The following is a 14,330-nucleotide window of genomic DNA, read 5'->3' on the forward strand; positions in this document are numbered from 1 at the left end:
ATAGAGAAGAAAGCAAAGGCTATTCCAGAGAGAGAGAGACAGAGACAGAGACAGACTAACCCACAGCATTTCAAAAGTAAAGAGGAGAGTGAAAGGATATGGCAGGCATGGGGGGACCAGTGCCTTCATGAGGGCTCTGAGGCAAGCTCAGTGGAGCAGGATGCAATAGATGGGCTAATAATGAAAGGTTCTGGGCTGATATGGTAGGACTTGTAGATCTTGTTACAAGGGACAAGGACTCTACTTCTGAGGGGTGAGGAGACCAGATCCCAGATGGAAAGACTAAACAGGGTCCACCTGAAATATCCCTTAATTTATCCATTGAATAATCACCTACAGAATCAAGACCAGGTGTGTCTCTACCTGGTTCCACATGGAATACGGAAGTTGCCCTTGACCCTGAGCTTATTCTTTACTGTCCTAAGTTCGTGCCTCCCACTTAGCATCTTCCTGCCTGGTATCCTCAGAAGAGTCCCAAGGGCTGTTACTCAGATTCTGCCTGGCAAACTTGCCCCAGTGCCTGCTGGGAAGAAGAGATCAGGAAACATGTTGAAACTGAGTCTCAGCAGGTGGGAGAGTTTTCTGAGCTCATCGGGTTGGATATACTCCAGAGCAGGTACTGAGCTTCACTGTCCCTAATAAACTGACTTCCGAAAGCTTGAGAAGACCATCCTGCCTTTCTGCAGGCTATAGTCTAAGATGAATAGAAGGCTGAGGCATGCACACACGTGTGTGTGTGTGTGTGTGTGTGTGTGTGTGTGTGTGTGTGCATTTATGCCTGTCTATCTGAAACTTGGTGGTCATACAAGGATCTGCAGTGTCAGAGTATGTTCTTCCTGCTCCATGAACATGTGGGTCTGGTCTCAAATGTGCATTTTACATGAGTCTGCATCCCTGCATTCCCAAGTGCCCCTTTGGTATGCTGTGTGGTGTGTGCCTGTGAGATTTCCCTTCAGGCTCTGCTGGTTCTGAGAGATGCAGAAGCCCTCCTCACCTTGAAAACCGTTCTGTTGTTTGTGGCTTCCTGATGGTGACAGTATCGCTGCGCTTGCCTGTCACTTGTGCACATGTACACATCTTCGGAACCACTTGGGAGCTGTGAGCTCAGAGATTCCCCAGAGACTGCCAGGGGCCACTTGAGTGACTCACTAATGGGCCTGTTTCCTTTCTCAGAGAACTAGTATGGGGAAGGTTCTAGAAAGGCAATTTTAGTATCAGTTCTACTTCAGTAAACTACCTCGAGAGGCCCAAGTCTGAGTGCTTCATCCTCAGAGGCTGTTGTGATGGGAAAACCCCTCAGATGTCTACAGCCTCTGAAGGGAATCCTTCCCAAGGACTCTTGGGAATCCCCTCTAGTTTCCCAGCTGCAAGCAGGCCCTGGTGTTTAGTTCCCACTCTTTAATCCAGATGTTGGTGATGAGGCAGGTTGCCCTGCTGAGTATGTTTCTGCAGCTGTCAGAATAAGCTCATAGGACATTCACCAGTCACTGTACCCAGAAGTGCTCATTTTGGGGGCTGGGGGGCAGGCTTAGTTAGAACTTTTGTTTTCACTGACTTCAAATCGTTTTGGAAAATGCCATCGGCATCCTGTTAAGTCCTACTGCAAGGCTCTGTTGGAACAAGGTGGGACAGAAGCTCGAAATAGGTCAGCGCTGCTATTTCCCCACATGTTGCCTTCTGCTCACTGTCTCTCACGGCTGCTCTCTCCTTTGCTGTGAGTGACTCCGGGGCACCATGAGGCCCTCATTGGCACTGTGATGTGTTGACAAAGTCACCGTGTCTGTCTTGTTCTCTCGTATTTAGTGAGAAGAGGTTGTAAGTGATCGAGCCGAGCTTCTGCTCAGGTTGTGCCCCAGCATGGGCCACTGAGATAGGAAAGAAGCTCAGCAGCAGGTGAGGCGGTGTGCATCTACAGTCTCAGCACTTGGGAAGCTGAGGGAGGGGGACTGAAAATTCAAGGCCAGCCTCACTTATGTATCATTGAGACCCTTTCTCTGGGAACAATTTAAAAACAGAGAGAGGGGAGGGAGGAAGGGGGAGAAAGAGAGAGACCAGGGGGAGGAGGAGGAGGAAGGTCTTGGAAAACAGAAGGGCAGTCTCCGAGGGTCAGGGCCATAAGCACATCTGAGTTTCCTGTTTTGTGAATTCCGTTTCAAGCCCAGATGAATTCAGTTGGTTCCCACAACTGGCCCGGCAGCAGGCAGCACAGAGTTCAAGCCTTGGCATCCAATGTCAGCACTTCGCCTCTGACCATAACTGTGTACCTCAAAGTAGCACATCACGCCGTCCTCAGTAACATCCTGCCAGGGCCAGGACAGGTGGACCCAATGGCATGAATATGGGTAAGGTTCTGTTAATAGAGTCACAAGGTCCTGGGTTCAAACCCAACCTTGACCTTGGTCATAGAGCAGATTACTTTCATGGCTTTGTTTCTCTAAGCCTCAAGGGCCTCATCTGTAAAATAGGACAACAACCTTCTCCTCCCAGGGTGCTGCCGGAAGAATTCAGTGAGATCCTGTGTGTGAAAAATCAATGCTATTAGGTCTGGCTCAGAGAAAATTATCAACAAATGTTAGTGTCCCCTCCATCTGGAAACTGACAAATCCAATTAACTAGAGCCTCCCATTCCCACCCCACCCTCCACTCCCATTTCCAAGCCTCCCAGTTCACAGAATCATAAATTTCCGGTCTGAAAAGCAGCTCTATAAATCACCTGGCACAGCCCGAGTGGGGGAACCCTGGCAGGAGTTGGCTCCGTGTGTTCCTCAGTCTTGCTGGCTCAGCCTGCAAGCCTTCCTATAAGTAGAAGGATTCCCACCAGCACAGCCAAAAAGAGGGAGAGATGCTGTCAGTGGATTCCACAAAAGGGCTAATATTATCTGGGCAGAAGGATGGCTATGGGTCTATATTTAGAATCTGTGTCTTCAGCCCTTTAGGATGCAGCAAAGCGGGGCCGAGGAGGGCAGAGGGGTGCAGAGGGGTGCAGAGGGGTGCAGAGGGGTGCAGAGGGGTGTGTGCATTTACAAGAGGCACACAGAGCCAACAGACCAGGCCTTCCTTCTCTCTCCAGGAAGTGGACATGCCCCACAAAACAGGGAAGGAGGCAGATAGCAGAGGGTGCTTCCATAGTAGAACAAAGTAAGATAGAGGCAAAAGCCTTGGAAGAACTCCAGAATTACTGAAATGGGCCAAGGGGAAGGCAGAGGCTTGGGCTCTGTGGGCCTGCTACTTTGAGTTGGTACCCAAAGAAGGATGTCCCTGGCTTTGTTGTGGGGATGCTTTGGATGGATGTATCACAGGGCAATGCACTTAGGTCAGAAGAAATACACATGACATGTGTCTTTCAGTGATGCCTTTTGTGCATCCCATCTCCCCCCCCCCTTAGTTTGCCTCCTCTTTTTTACCCTAGCACAGTCCACACACTGTGTGCTGCTCTGAGGCTCTTGTAGCCCTTTGATACAGGATAAACAGAAAATACGTATACTTCTGACACACACATAGATTCTTGTATCAAGCAAGGCCCAGAGTAGAGCAGGTGGAGGTTTTTTGTGGTCCCATCTGCTACATGGTATGGGGACAACCTGAACAACCACAAGCAGAGGCCTTGATTTCCCGACAAGTACCATGTCTGCATGTGCTCCCCAGCCACCTTGTCCTTATCTCCTAAGGAGATTTTAAGACTGAATAGAGTGTCCTGTGGCTTGATATTGGTTCTGCGTTCTGCTCTGGCAGCTAGGCAAGTCCCTAAGGTATAGAGACAATGGTAGTAAGAGACAGGAAGGGCAAAGTGCTTCCCCACCACACCGGGATGAGGGAGGTGAACCGGATGATCTCCCGGCCTCTCTGCCTTGCAGTCCATTTATCTATTTAGGTGGCATAATGAGGACATGATCAGAAAAGCCTGTGTTCTCCACCCTGTCCCTACTCCTATAAAACCCACGTGATCCCAAGAAAAGTAGAGAAGACTTAGAATTTTTCACAGTCTGGTGTTCTCATTCACTCCCCTTTCTGGAGTCTTAAGCAGGCCTGGAAGGCATGTCTACACAGGACGACAAGGATTACCCATCGACCAGGGAGAGATGGCTTCAGCTGCTCCTGACACTTAGTGCGGTCTAAACTGCAGCCCTGGGAGGGGCCTGGCTCTGCAGGTTGCCCCCACGAGAGGCTGGAGACTTATTGGGGCCTGCCCCCTCCCCTCCCGCGTGAGCCTTTTGCCGTCACGTCGCTGCCGCTTACGGCTCCCGGAACATGCTTGCTCTCTTCCCTTTTCATCCTCCTGCTCTGTTCTCTCAGCTGGTCTGCTTGTTTGCAGTCTGTGGGTGCAGTGTTGTCTCCCCTGCAGACTTCAGAGCACATGGCTGAGCTGGCGTGGATGCAGGCCCACCCCTCTTAGCCTGCAGGCATTTTTGACACATAAATAAATAACCCTGAGAGCGGCTGATGTTTTCAGGTAAAATGTTTGTACATGGTTTGTATCTGAGAAGCAGAAGCACGCGCGCGCGCGCACACACGCGCACGCGCACACACACACACACACACACACACAGACTTTGGAGACTTAAAAACACAACATGCAGAAATAAACTACTCTCATACGCCTGGCCCCTGGAGATCTCTCCAGGAACTGTCCTGCAGGGGCATTGGTGATTTTGAGAATTGAAGAATGCCAGGGCTGGGAGGAACACAGGAGATAATTTAATTATGGGATTTCCAACCTACTGACCTCTATCACCCATCGTCAAAGGGAATGTTATAGAGACCTGTGAGACATAAAACAAACACAGAGGTGTTCTGGATAAAGTGATGAAGAGGAAGGAGGTAGGCCTAGATCCCAAAGAATGTAGTGTGAGGGCCAGAATCCTCAGCACCCTCCAGGAAACTGAGGCCAGAGGGAAACCTCTCAGTTGGTGTCACATGGCAAGTGAATGATGAAACCAAAAATGGAACCCAAAGCCACACCATGGGGGAGGACACTTCACAACTGAACTAAGATGGAAATATCATTGACCTTTGGCATCTGTGGAAGATCAGTTCCAGGAAGGCCAAACCATGAATAGCAAGAGCTAAGGACACTCAAGTGTCTTATATAGAACTCCATGGTATTTGCCTATGACCCATCCTCCAGGGTACTTAGAATCATCTGTCAGTTGCTGAGAATGTTCAGTCCAGTGTAAGAACAAAGCAACAATGTCATTTGGGAGATAATGACAGAACAGATGCAGTGCTATTCTGGACATGTTGTAGATACATTCAGAGGAGCAAATCTGGACCCCATTTACCTGTGTCTTTGGAAAGACATTGACTGTTCTATGACAGCCAAATGAAGGAGCAAACATTCTTCAGTCATGCCAGACTAGAGTTTGTCCTCTTGGCCTCAGTAAATCTGAGAGAATTGCAAGCTTGGCACCACCTACAGAAACTCTTTGTGGGAACAAACATGGTCCCATATCTAATCAGGGCCGCCCTCCTGCCCACTGTGCTAAGTCCCTGACACCTACCTATTGTTCACTTTTGGCCTACTTAAAAGATATCTTCTTAGTAGCTAAGGTGACTCTCTCTGTCATCTCCCCCTGCCTGGAGATGACAGCTTGGCCATCTTAACCTTCTGACCCTACAGATACCTGAACCCCTCAGCTGAAATCTCCAGAGGAGTTCTTGGTTTGCTTTCTTGTCTGGTTACTTGGATTTCCCAGAGCTGTGTAGATCCCTACCCTGAAGAGAACAAGGCTCTACTAGACCCTCACATCTTCACAGGGGTCTCTCTAACCTGCCATTTAAAGTTTATTGATGGCACTCAGCCCAACAACTTTATGTCTGGCAATCTGATTCCCCACATATTTGAGAAGTTTGGGGCCTATGACGTGCTTCAAGGGGACACTAGTGATGGACTTTGGGAGTCAGTTTGTGGATGTAAGGGCCTTGCTGGGTGGACACATGGGTCCAGGTTCCATCCAGGCTCTGTCACATGCTCGAGGGGGAAACTGAAACTCGAGCTGGCTATTTCCTTCTCTCATAAGTAAGGGATATTCAGGGGGACGTGATGAGCAGTTGGTGAGATGTAGGTTAGCATGGCCTGCCGTGCAAGCTTTAGGTCTATCTAGAAAGATCCCTTCTTAAACAAATAAGGAAAATGACAAGCGGGAATCTTTTTGATTAGTATTTAAAGTGTTACAGGGAGAGTAGCTGGCCCACAGTGGGAACCCAGCAAATAACCATTCCCTCAGTCCACTTTCTAGAACATCTGCAAAGCCTAAGCCCCCTGGCTCCATGGAGTGTGACCCAGATCTAAGCTGGACACCTTTACTAAAGAATGCTGCCCAGGGACACTCCTTTGTGAAGCATGAATGGGTGGAGGGTGAGTGCATATATGTCTTTGATTTTGAGAGCAGTAACTTACTGACCTCCAAATACTTTCATATTCTCACATTGCAGGGCTCCCCATGGCTGGAGGCTGTCATGGCTTAGATGGTCTCACTGTAGGAATTTTCTGCCTTTAAAGAATGGTTCATAAAACAACGATGCTATCTTATGACTCTGGAAGTTGGAACTGATACCATTTCAACCTCAAGAAGTTGATGTTTCCTATTCTAGACCATATTGCTTTACTCCTTGCTTAATCTGTGGCGCCATGATGGATGGCAGGAATAGAGAGCCTCACTCGTTAGATGGGAAACTGAGTCTCTACGAAATTAAGGCACTTGGCCAAGACACAGATTTATTAGGGGGTAGAATTGGAATTTGAACTAATGTCTGTGTGATTCTTACTCTTCTGGGTAGACGTGAATGGGGGCAGCTTGTTTCTCTTCATGTTTTAGAGCCAACCCCGAACAGACCTATGTACAGGGCCTAAAGGCAGCTTCATTTTAATTAGTAAAATAATCTCCACTAATGGTTGTCTGCTGCATACTAAACATATCCTAGACATTAAAGCTTTGCCTATAAACAAGATAGAGTTAAAGCCGAAGAAATCCAAACAATAGCAATTTACTTAATGTGTCTTTTTAAGAGCAGTAAACACGCTACAGGGGTATGTGAGAGAGACCCTGTACCTAGGAAGGGGTACCCTGTGATCTGAAAGTTCGGGCAGCTGAGTGAGTGGGGGGGGTGAGCTCTTGTATAGAGGACCAGCATATGAGAAGCAAGAGAAAATGTAACCACTTGGAGAATCTGAAGACGACTGAAGGCTTCCATGTTAGCCAAGGATACCTACTGAGTACCAGGAAAGTAGTTACTCCTCACTGATGTGACTGTGGGTACAAAATATGCATGGATTTAAGAAACCACAAGGGGCAAATTGTCAACTATCACATTGATTTTATGTTCTTGAGATCGAGAGCATATGCTAGAATTATAATTTAAATAAATCACGTTTATAAATAAAATTAAAGCTATCTTATTAAAACCAACATACTTTTCTCTTGTAAAAGGCTGCCAGAATTAGCATATACAGTCCACCTTTGTGGCTGACAGTCTACTGGGACTTAATCCATCAGGACATGGGAAGTATCTCGTGGGTTGGAACTTTGGAAATATGAGTCAGGGAGACTGGGCTTAGAAAAATGTGAGATTCTGATACATTTCCTCTAAACTCACTCCTCAAAGCAGCTCTAGAAGTAAAGATTGTTCCGTTCATGTACGTGGCTCTGGCAGAGAGACGGTGCACCCAGCGGTTCCCTGTTGGGCGATCTGCAAGTCAGCACTCACAGCATGCCACTGTTAAGCTACAGTCTGAGCTCACGTCTTACGCCCTGTCTGTTCGCTACACTCCATCCCTGGCTGCCCGCCAGTTCTTTGCTTTCATTTTCTTTGGGGTCTGTTCCTAGGAAGTCATCAAGCTGAGGCTTGGTTTTTCATGCTTCTTGTCTCTCTTCCATTACTGTGACGCAGCTGGTAGACTAGCTACCTCTCTACCAGCTTTATGAGACAGCTCTCAGTGGAGAAGACCGTCCCATCGAAAGGTGATGCGTCTAAGGATGTTGGCTGTTTGCTTCAAAAATTATATATATATATATATATATATTCAATATATATAATCTTCAGGGTATTCATGCCAGTGGTATCTGCAGGTCTCTCAGTGGCCTGGGCTGCAAGAGCTGTGGAGTTGCACTGATAGCCTGAATACAACCCTGTTAGGTGGGTGGTTCTCTGGAGGCTTTTGACCTAGTTCAGCTGGTGCAGGTACAGGGATTTGTTAGGTTCTTCCTCCAGGAAGCCTACTGTAATTTCTCCTGCCTTGGGCCGCGTGTCTGTGTTTCTTGGCTTGCCCTCGGTGCGTAGTAGTTGCTTTCTAAAATTTTATCCAGTTAATACCTGAAACATTCCTCTTTTCTCTCAACATTCTCAATTTAAGGTTTTTTATTTTCTAAAAATTCGGGCAAATATCTTGCTAATGTTAAGCTTAGCATCACTGAGTCTCAGTCCACTCATCTGCATATACCCGTTCTCACAGCGGCATGCATTCGCATACCCATACTCATATCCATTCTCGAAAGAAAAGACTACTTTAATATCCCCCCACATCTAAGTTCATAGGAGTTTCCTTCTCAGCTCCTTCTGTGGCTCAGGTTGACTCTGAAGTCTGGGTCTGTGGATTAGTTACGTGATGAAATCTCAACCCTTCCCTCTCCATGTTGAGAAGTGTCTGTCTAGATTCTCTCTGGTTATGTGGCTTCTGCAGGGGGCCAGGCTGGAGGTGGAAAGGTGGATCAGGGAGCATGGACATAAGCCGCAGCCACAGAGGAGCCCCTGCCTACAGGAAGCCCTGGAAAGTGTGGGAAGGAACCTGCTGGGGGCAGAGCAAGGGATGGAGGGAGGTGAGGCTGGCAGGACACCCACAGAGCAGCAGGGAGAGGAGGAAACCCAGAAGCCGTTAATCCTGCTGGTTGAACTGTTTTTATAAACGATACTCTAAAATCAAATAGATGCAATAAAAACACAGTGGCCTTTTCATTAAACATGCCACAGAGGCCCCTTGTTCAGCAGCCGTTGTCAATCAGATCTGGGCCATTGTCTCTTTTCCCAACCCCCTATAATTGGCATCTGTCTGGGAACAAACAAATAAATACCAGGCTGGAATTTTAACTAGGGCAGCAGGGCGTGAGGGCCCTATGTTTCAGAGTTTGCTAGGCCACCAGGGCAAGGGAGGGCCCCCAGAAGGCTGGTTCTCACCCAAGCTAGAGCCCAGCATCAAGGTCCTACTAGGTACAACTCCCTGGCTGCTACTACTCTGATTTGATCGGGAGAATACTTTTTTCCTGCCTCTGGCTGAAGAAGCCCCTCAGAGACCATTTGTTGGAAGGCCCTAGTTTTGTTTCCCTTCACAAAAAGCCATGGGAAAAAAGAAAGGGACGTGTTCTCTGGCTGACTTCAGACACAGCCAGTTAATAACGGTAATGCAACACTCTTGCCAATTTACAAAAGCAGGAACAAAACTATCACGCCTAATTAGGGATAGCATTAAAGCCTTGTGACTAACCAGTAATAATAGCCTGTCAACGCACTATTATTAACTATGAGTTTTAGAAGAGATTGCTAGCTACCACCGTGGACCATGCATTCACGCAGGTGATTCTCATTATTCACGGCAGCTATGTCCTACAAAGGGGAGATGAACTCTGAATTAGGGAACTCCAAACCCTTGCTGTCAGAGGAGGTTTCTGCAGTCCTCCGACCACCAACCTTCAGCACGTAATCTCTTTTCTTTTGTGTTACTATTTAAGCATACCTGATTTTAACCTATGCTCTTGTCGTGGATGTTGAATTCCGGTGTGAAGGGAGGTCCTGTGACACCAAGCAACCTCCTTGCATGTAGGAACACCAGACACTAGCCCTGAGGGCATTTTGCTCGGGGAAGTCACCAACACATTTAGAAACATGAAGAACGAAGAACGTGGCTCTGAGTAGACTGTGACAGAGAGGCCAGCTCTTGCTGGATTCAACTTGAGCCTGGTGCTGCTGGTTCGTGCCTTTAGCTTCCCGTCTCTTGGTGCATGCTGCAAACGTTCTGACGGTACTTAGTGAGGTACACTAAGTTACAAGCACACTTAGTGAATATGCAAATCCACAAATATGTTTGCTCAGCAAGGGTAAACAGAGGCTGCTGATTAATTAGCTCCGACAGTATCGCATTTCACTTGGTTCTCATTCTGGAAATACCTCCTGATACCTCCTGCATTTGAAGAGCTTAAGTGACATACCCTAACATCTGGGTCATGGTATGTTGTAGAACTCCAGGGTATACCCCATAGGCCTGCAGACTCATTTATAAAAGGAATTTTATTGAGGTACTATTCTGTTCCATATTGTTCGGTTACATGTTTTTGTGTCAAAATGAAAACAGAATAGTTGCAACAGGGATCATATCGACCTCAAAGCCTGCACTGTTGATAGCCTAGGCCTTTAAAATCCGGGTATAGTCACGAATTTATTCCTTCCCTCCCTTTGTTCTCCAACCTTGAGGTTCAGATTGGAAGAGGTTTTCTTTGATCCCCATGCCAAGGCCATTTGCACTATACCTAAATAATTTGTTTTTCCTTCTTGAACATTTTTAACATTGGAAATTTTGTAACCGTGCAACTGCATTAATGTTAAGAAGCTTAAAGCCCAAACGGTGGATCGTTATCTTTGTGACCCTGGGAGAGAGTTAGGTAACCCTAGCATAAAAGTGGGGTCAATTTGTAAGTGATACAGGCGCCTGGAACTTTCCAGTAATGAAGTATTACATCTGGGACAGGGCCTGGGTTCCACAGGAATCTCAGTTGTCCCTAAGGAACTAGAGACCTACTTTCCATGAATAGCCTTTTTTTTTTTCCTTTTCAGGCAACTGTGCTTTGCTGAGGAGTTACATGCCAGATTCCCTGGTACCATTTTTCTCTATGGTATAAGGCTATGTACCAGGAATGTCTACAGCAAGGAATCAGAGATCTTTCTCCCCTTTAATGGAGAGGGAAGTCGAAGATTGGATATCCGAATTCAGTGTCATTTGACCCTAAACACAATCCTTACAGGTGGCTTTATCGCCCTGCATTTTAACTTCATGTGGAATGTCCCCACAGGTTCATGTGCTTGTAACACTGTTTTATGTGATTTTGGAATCTCCAAAATGGAGCCTGGCTCAGGGAAGCAGGTCACTAGGGCGGGTCGTGAAGATTATACCTGTGCCTGGTTCAGGTCTGAGCTCTTTGCTCCCTGGTAGGCCACGACACTGTGGCTAGCTGCCTCCTTCCCCAACTGACAGGAGCTGACTCTTTCTCCTGGGGCCATGCTTTCTCCACCATGACAAAATGAGCTCCCGCTGAAATAATGATCTGAGATAAACCCTTCCTCCCTATTTTGTGGCAGCAGTGAGGAAGTGGCTAGTAAGCCAGATGTGCCTGGTACTAAAAGTCGATCCCGTTGTCCTCTGTAAGTTCCCAGCATTTTCCTCACTGCTTTCTCAACTCCTGAGCCTGGGATTAAGGATTGAGCAGTGAAGCAGTGTTCATATTGGGACACTTGCGTTCGAGTTGGGGTAGAGTAGGAAACACCCACAGACCACTGGGGTAGAACAAGGGTAGAAACCTTATCAGGATGAGACCTTTAGAGACTGAAAAGAGTAGGTGTGCAATGATAGTGGCCTAGACTCTGGAGAAGGGGGTAATTGGTAAGTGTAGTGGCATTGTGTCTAGATAGATGCGGTAGGTTACAGAGCTGACAAGGACATAGGACTGGAGAGTCAATGATTATTCCATGTGGCTTATGAAAAAGGAGAGATGGTCATAGGGTGGCCTCCATTCCAGACTGGGAATAGTGCAAGAGGGAAGTATAAGGAGTTTGCTTTAGCTGGGCTCAGGAATAGATTCCTGAAGGGTTCCCAAAGCACCCCTTATGTGATCAGCCTTCCTTGCAATTTGTTTTGTGACCATGCCTGCTTCCCCACAAAACTTGAGGTACCCAGGACAGAGAGCATTCAGATTCATGGCCCTGTGTGTTATGACTGTGATGGCTTTAAATGGATCTTAAGAAGCTGGGGAGATAGCCGAGTGAGTAAACGGTTTGCTGTGCAAACCCAAAGACTAGGGTTCAGAGACCAGCATCCACATAAAATGTGGACATGGCAGCACAGTGCTTGTAAACGACTTCAGGGGAGTAGAAATTGGTGGATCCCTGGGGCTCACTGGTCAGCCAGTCTAGCTGAAATGATGAGCCCCAGATTTGATGAGCGATCCTGTCTTACAAAAATAAGGTGGAAAGTGATAGAGGAAACACCTGATGTGACTCTCTAGCCGTGTGGACCTGCATAGGCAAATGCACACATACATATGCCTTCCCCTCGATCGTTCCTTCTTCTAGATGATTCTGGAAGTCTTTCCAGTTTCCTTAGTCACTTATGCTGTGACTGAAAGAAAAGCAAAAGTCTCGCCTTGGCCAATTTAGGGCCTCTTTCATCTCTTTCAACACGAATGAATTGTGGTCATCAAACTGTTATTGCATGTCCTAAACACGTGAGTGTAAGCAGAGGGTTGTAAAGGCTGTGTTAGGAATGTCACCATGGGAGCAGAAGCCAAGAGAAGGATCTGAAAATGGTATGGGATCTCCTTGCACCTCCTTCTGTGCGGATCTGCTGAGCCCTGAGCATCAGCTGTTGCTGGCTATTCTCCAGGGTAGATAGTTGGTCTGCTTCACTCATTTCCTTTCCCTAGACTAAGCTTCTCATAGGGATGACACTTCCCTAGGAGGAGACGGAGACTTCCATTGACCAGTACTCACTGAGCATGCATCAGGCTTCCTTCATGCCTTGGGACTCAAAGAGGATGACCCCTGCATTCAAGAAGTCACGAAAGGGCTGGAGAAATGGCTAAATGGTTAAAGTACAAGTAAGAAGGCTTGAGTTTGGATTTCCAGAACCCACATAAATGTTTGGTGAGCATACTAGCTCACCTGAACTTCTGGCTTGTTAAGGCTGAGGCAGGATCCTCAGAACAAGCTGAATAGCATGGCTTGACATATTGATGAGCTCTGGATTTATGTGAGAGATACTGCCTCACTGGATACCATGAAAGAGTGATCAAGGGAGATTTCAGACTTCAACTCTGGGCATCCAGGTGCACATGTACAAATAAGCACAGGTACCCCACATACATGTGAACAGACATGTCACACCACACATGTACATGGGGAAATCATAAAAGATCACGTGAACTATTGGGAGGTACAATCATTTGAGTTCAGTGTCTCAAAGGGCACTTGGCGACATGACATAGAAGATTAGGGAAAGAGGTTTGATTTGGATCTTGAAGGATGAGTAGGACCTTTCCCTGAACAGAGAAGGGAAAGGTCATCAGAGAGAGAGAACACCTTTGAGGTTGGGAGCTGAGACTATTCTCATTACTTATAAGAAAATATCTGGTCAGAGGGAGATGCCTCCTCCTGGTCCCAGAGAAACTCTAGTTTTCCCATGAATCCCCACTCCTTCTTTATCTTTAGTGGTACTGTGTTGTCATCCTACTTGAAGGCTGGAAGAAAAAGGCAGAAGGATAAAGATGATTTGTGGGCAAAAAAAAATGCTGAAAAATAATCACACAATATAGATAGGTTTGTAAAAAAGAAGGGGAAGAAAAATGATCTAGGCCTGTACTTTCTAATAGAACTATAGTGTTTTAAATTCTCCAGTAACATATATAAAGAGAGAGAGAGAGAGAGAGAGAGAGAGAGAGAGAGAGAGAGAGAGAGAAAGAAACTGATAAGGTCAGTTTTAATAATACTTAATATGCTATACACAAAATACTATTTCAGTGTATAGTTAATATAAATATTTATTAATAAAAATTTAAGTTCTTGTTCATAGGTTCAGTCTGTGAAGTGGAATGTTTTTCATAGTTAACAGCATAAATCAGTTTGAATCACTGTACTTTCCATAGCCAGTGGTTATGGAGTTGGGATATACAAGCCTGGGCTCTAACCCTTTCTGTCATTCAGCATAATACTAAAGAACTAGGAATGTCTGCGATCCACTTACTCACTTGTCCATTCAGGTACCTGTGGACCCAAGCACCCATTTACCCAACCGCCCATCTACCATCCCTCCATCCATCCCTCCATCCATTCACCTACCATCCACTCAGCTGCCCATCAACCATCTGTCTATCCACCCATCCACTAAGCCACCCATCCACCAATTTATCTACCCATACAGCCATTTCATCCATCCATCCATCCAACTGTCCATTCACCCATTCTGTCAGCACTTAACCAACAGCTTACCATGTGCTTAGAGTTTCCAATGGAAAGGCAAATGAGATATGGACCTGTGTCACCAGAAAGTAACTGCAAGCTACTGAGCTAGCCACCTG

General features: G+C 46.6%; 1 long non-coding RNA gene across 2 annotated transcripts in view; it reads left to right on the plus strand.

Annotated features, from left to right (window-relative positions):
* Positions 1-14,330, plus strand: part of LOC132647262 (uncharacterized) — a 2,298,480-nt gene that overhangs the window by 2,269,322 nt on the left and 14,828 nt on the right. The gene's annotated exons all lie outside the window — the stretch shown is intronic.

Source organism: Meriones unguiculatus, chromosome 14 (assembly GCF_030254825.1).
Source record: "Meriones unguiculatus strain TT.TT164.6M chromosome 14, Bangor_MerUng_6.1, whole genome shotgun sequence".
Classification (NCBI taxonomy): Eukaryota; Metazoa; Chordata; class Mammalia; order Rodentia; family Muridae; genus Meriones; species Meriones unguiculatus.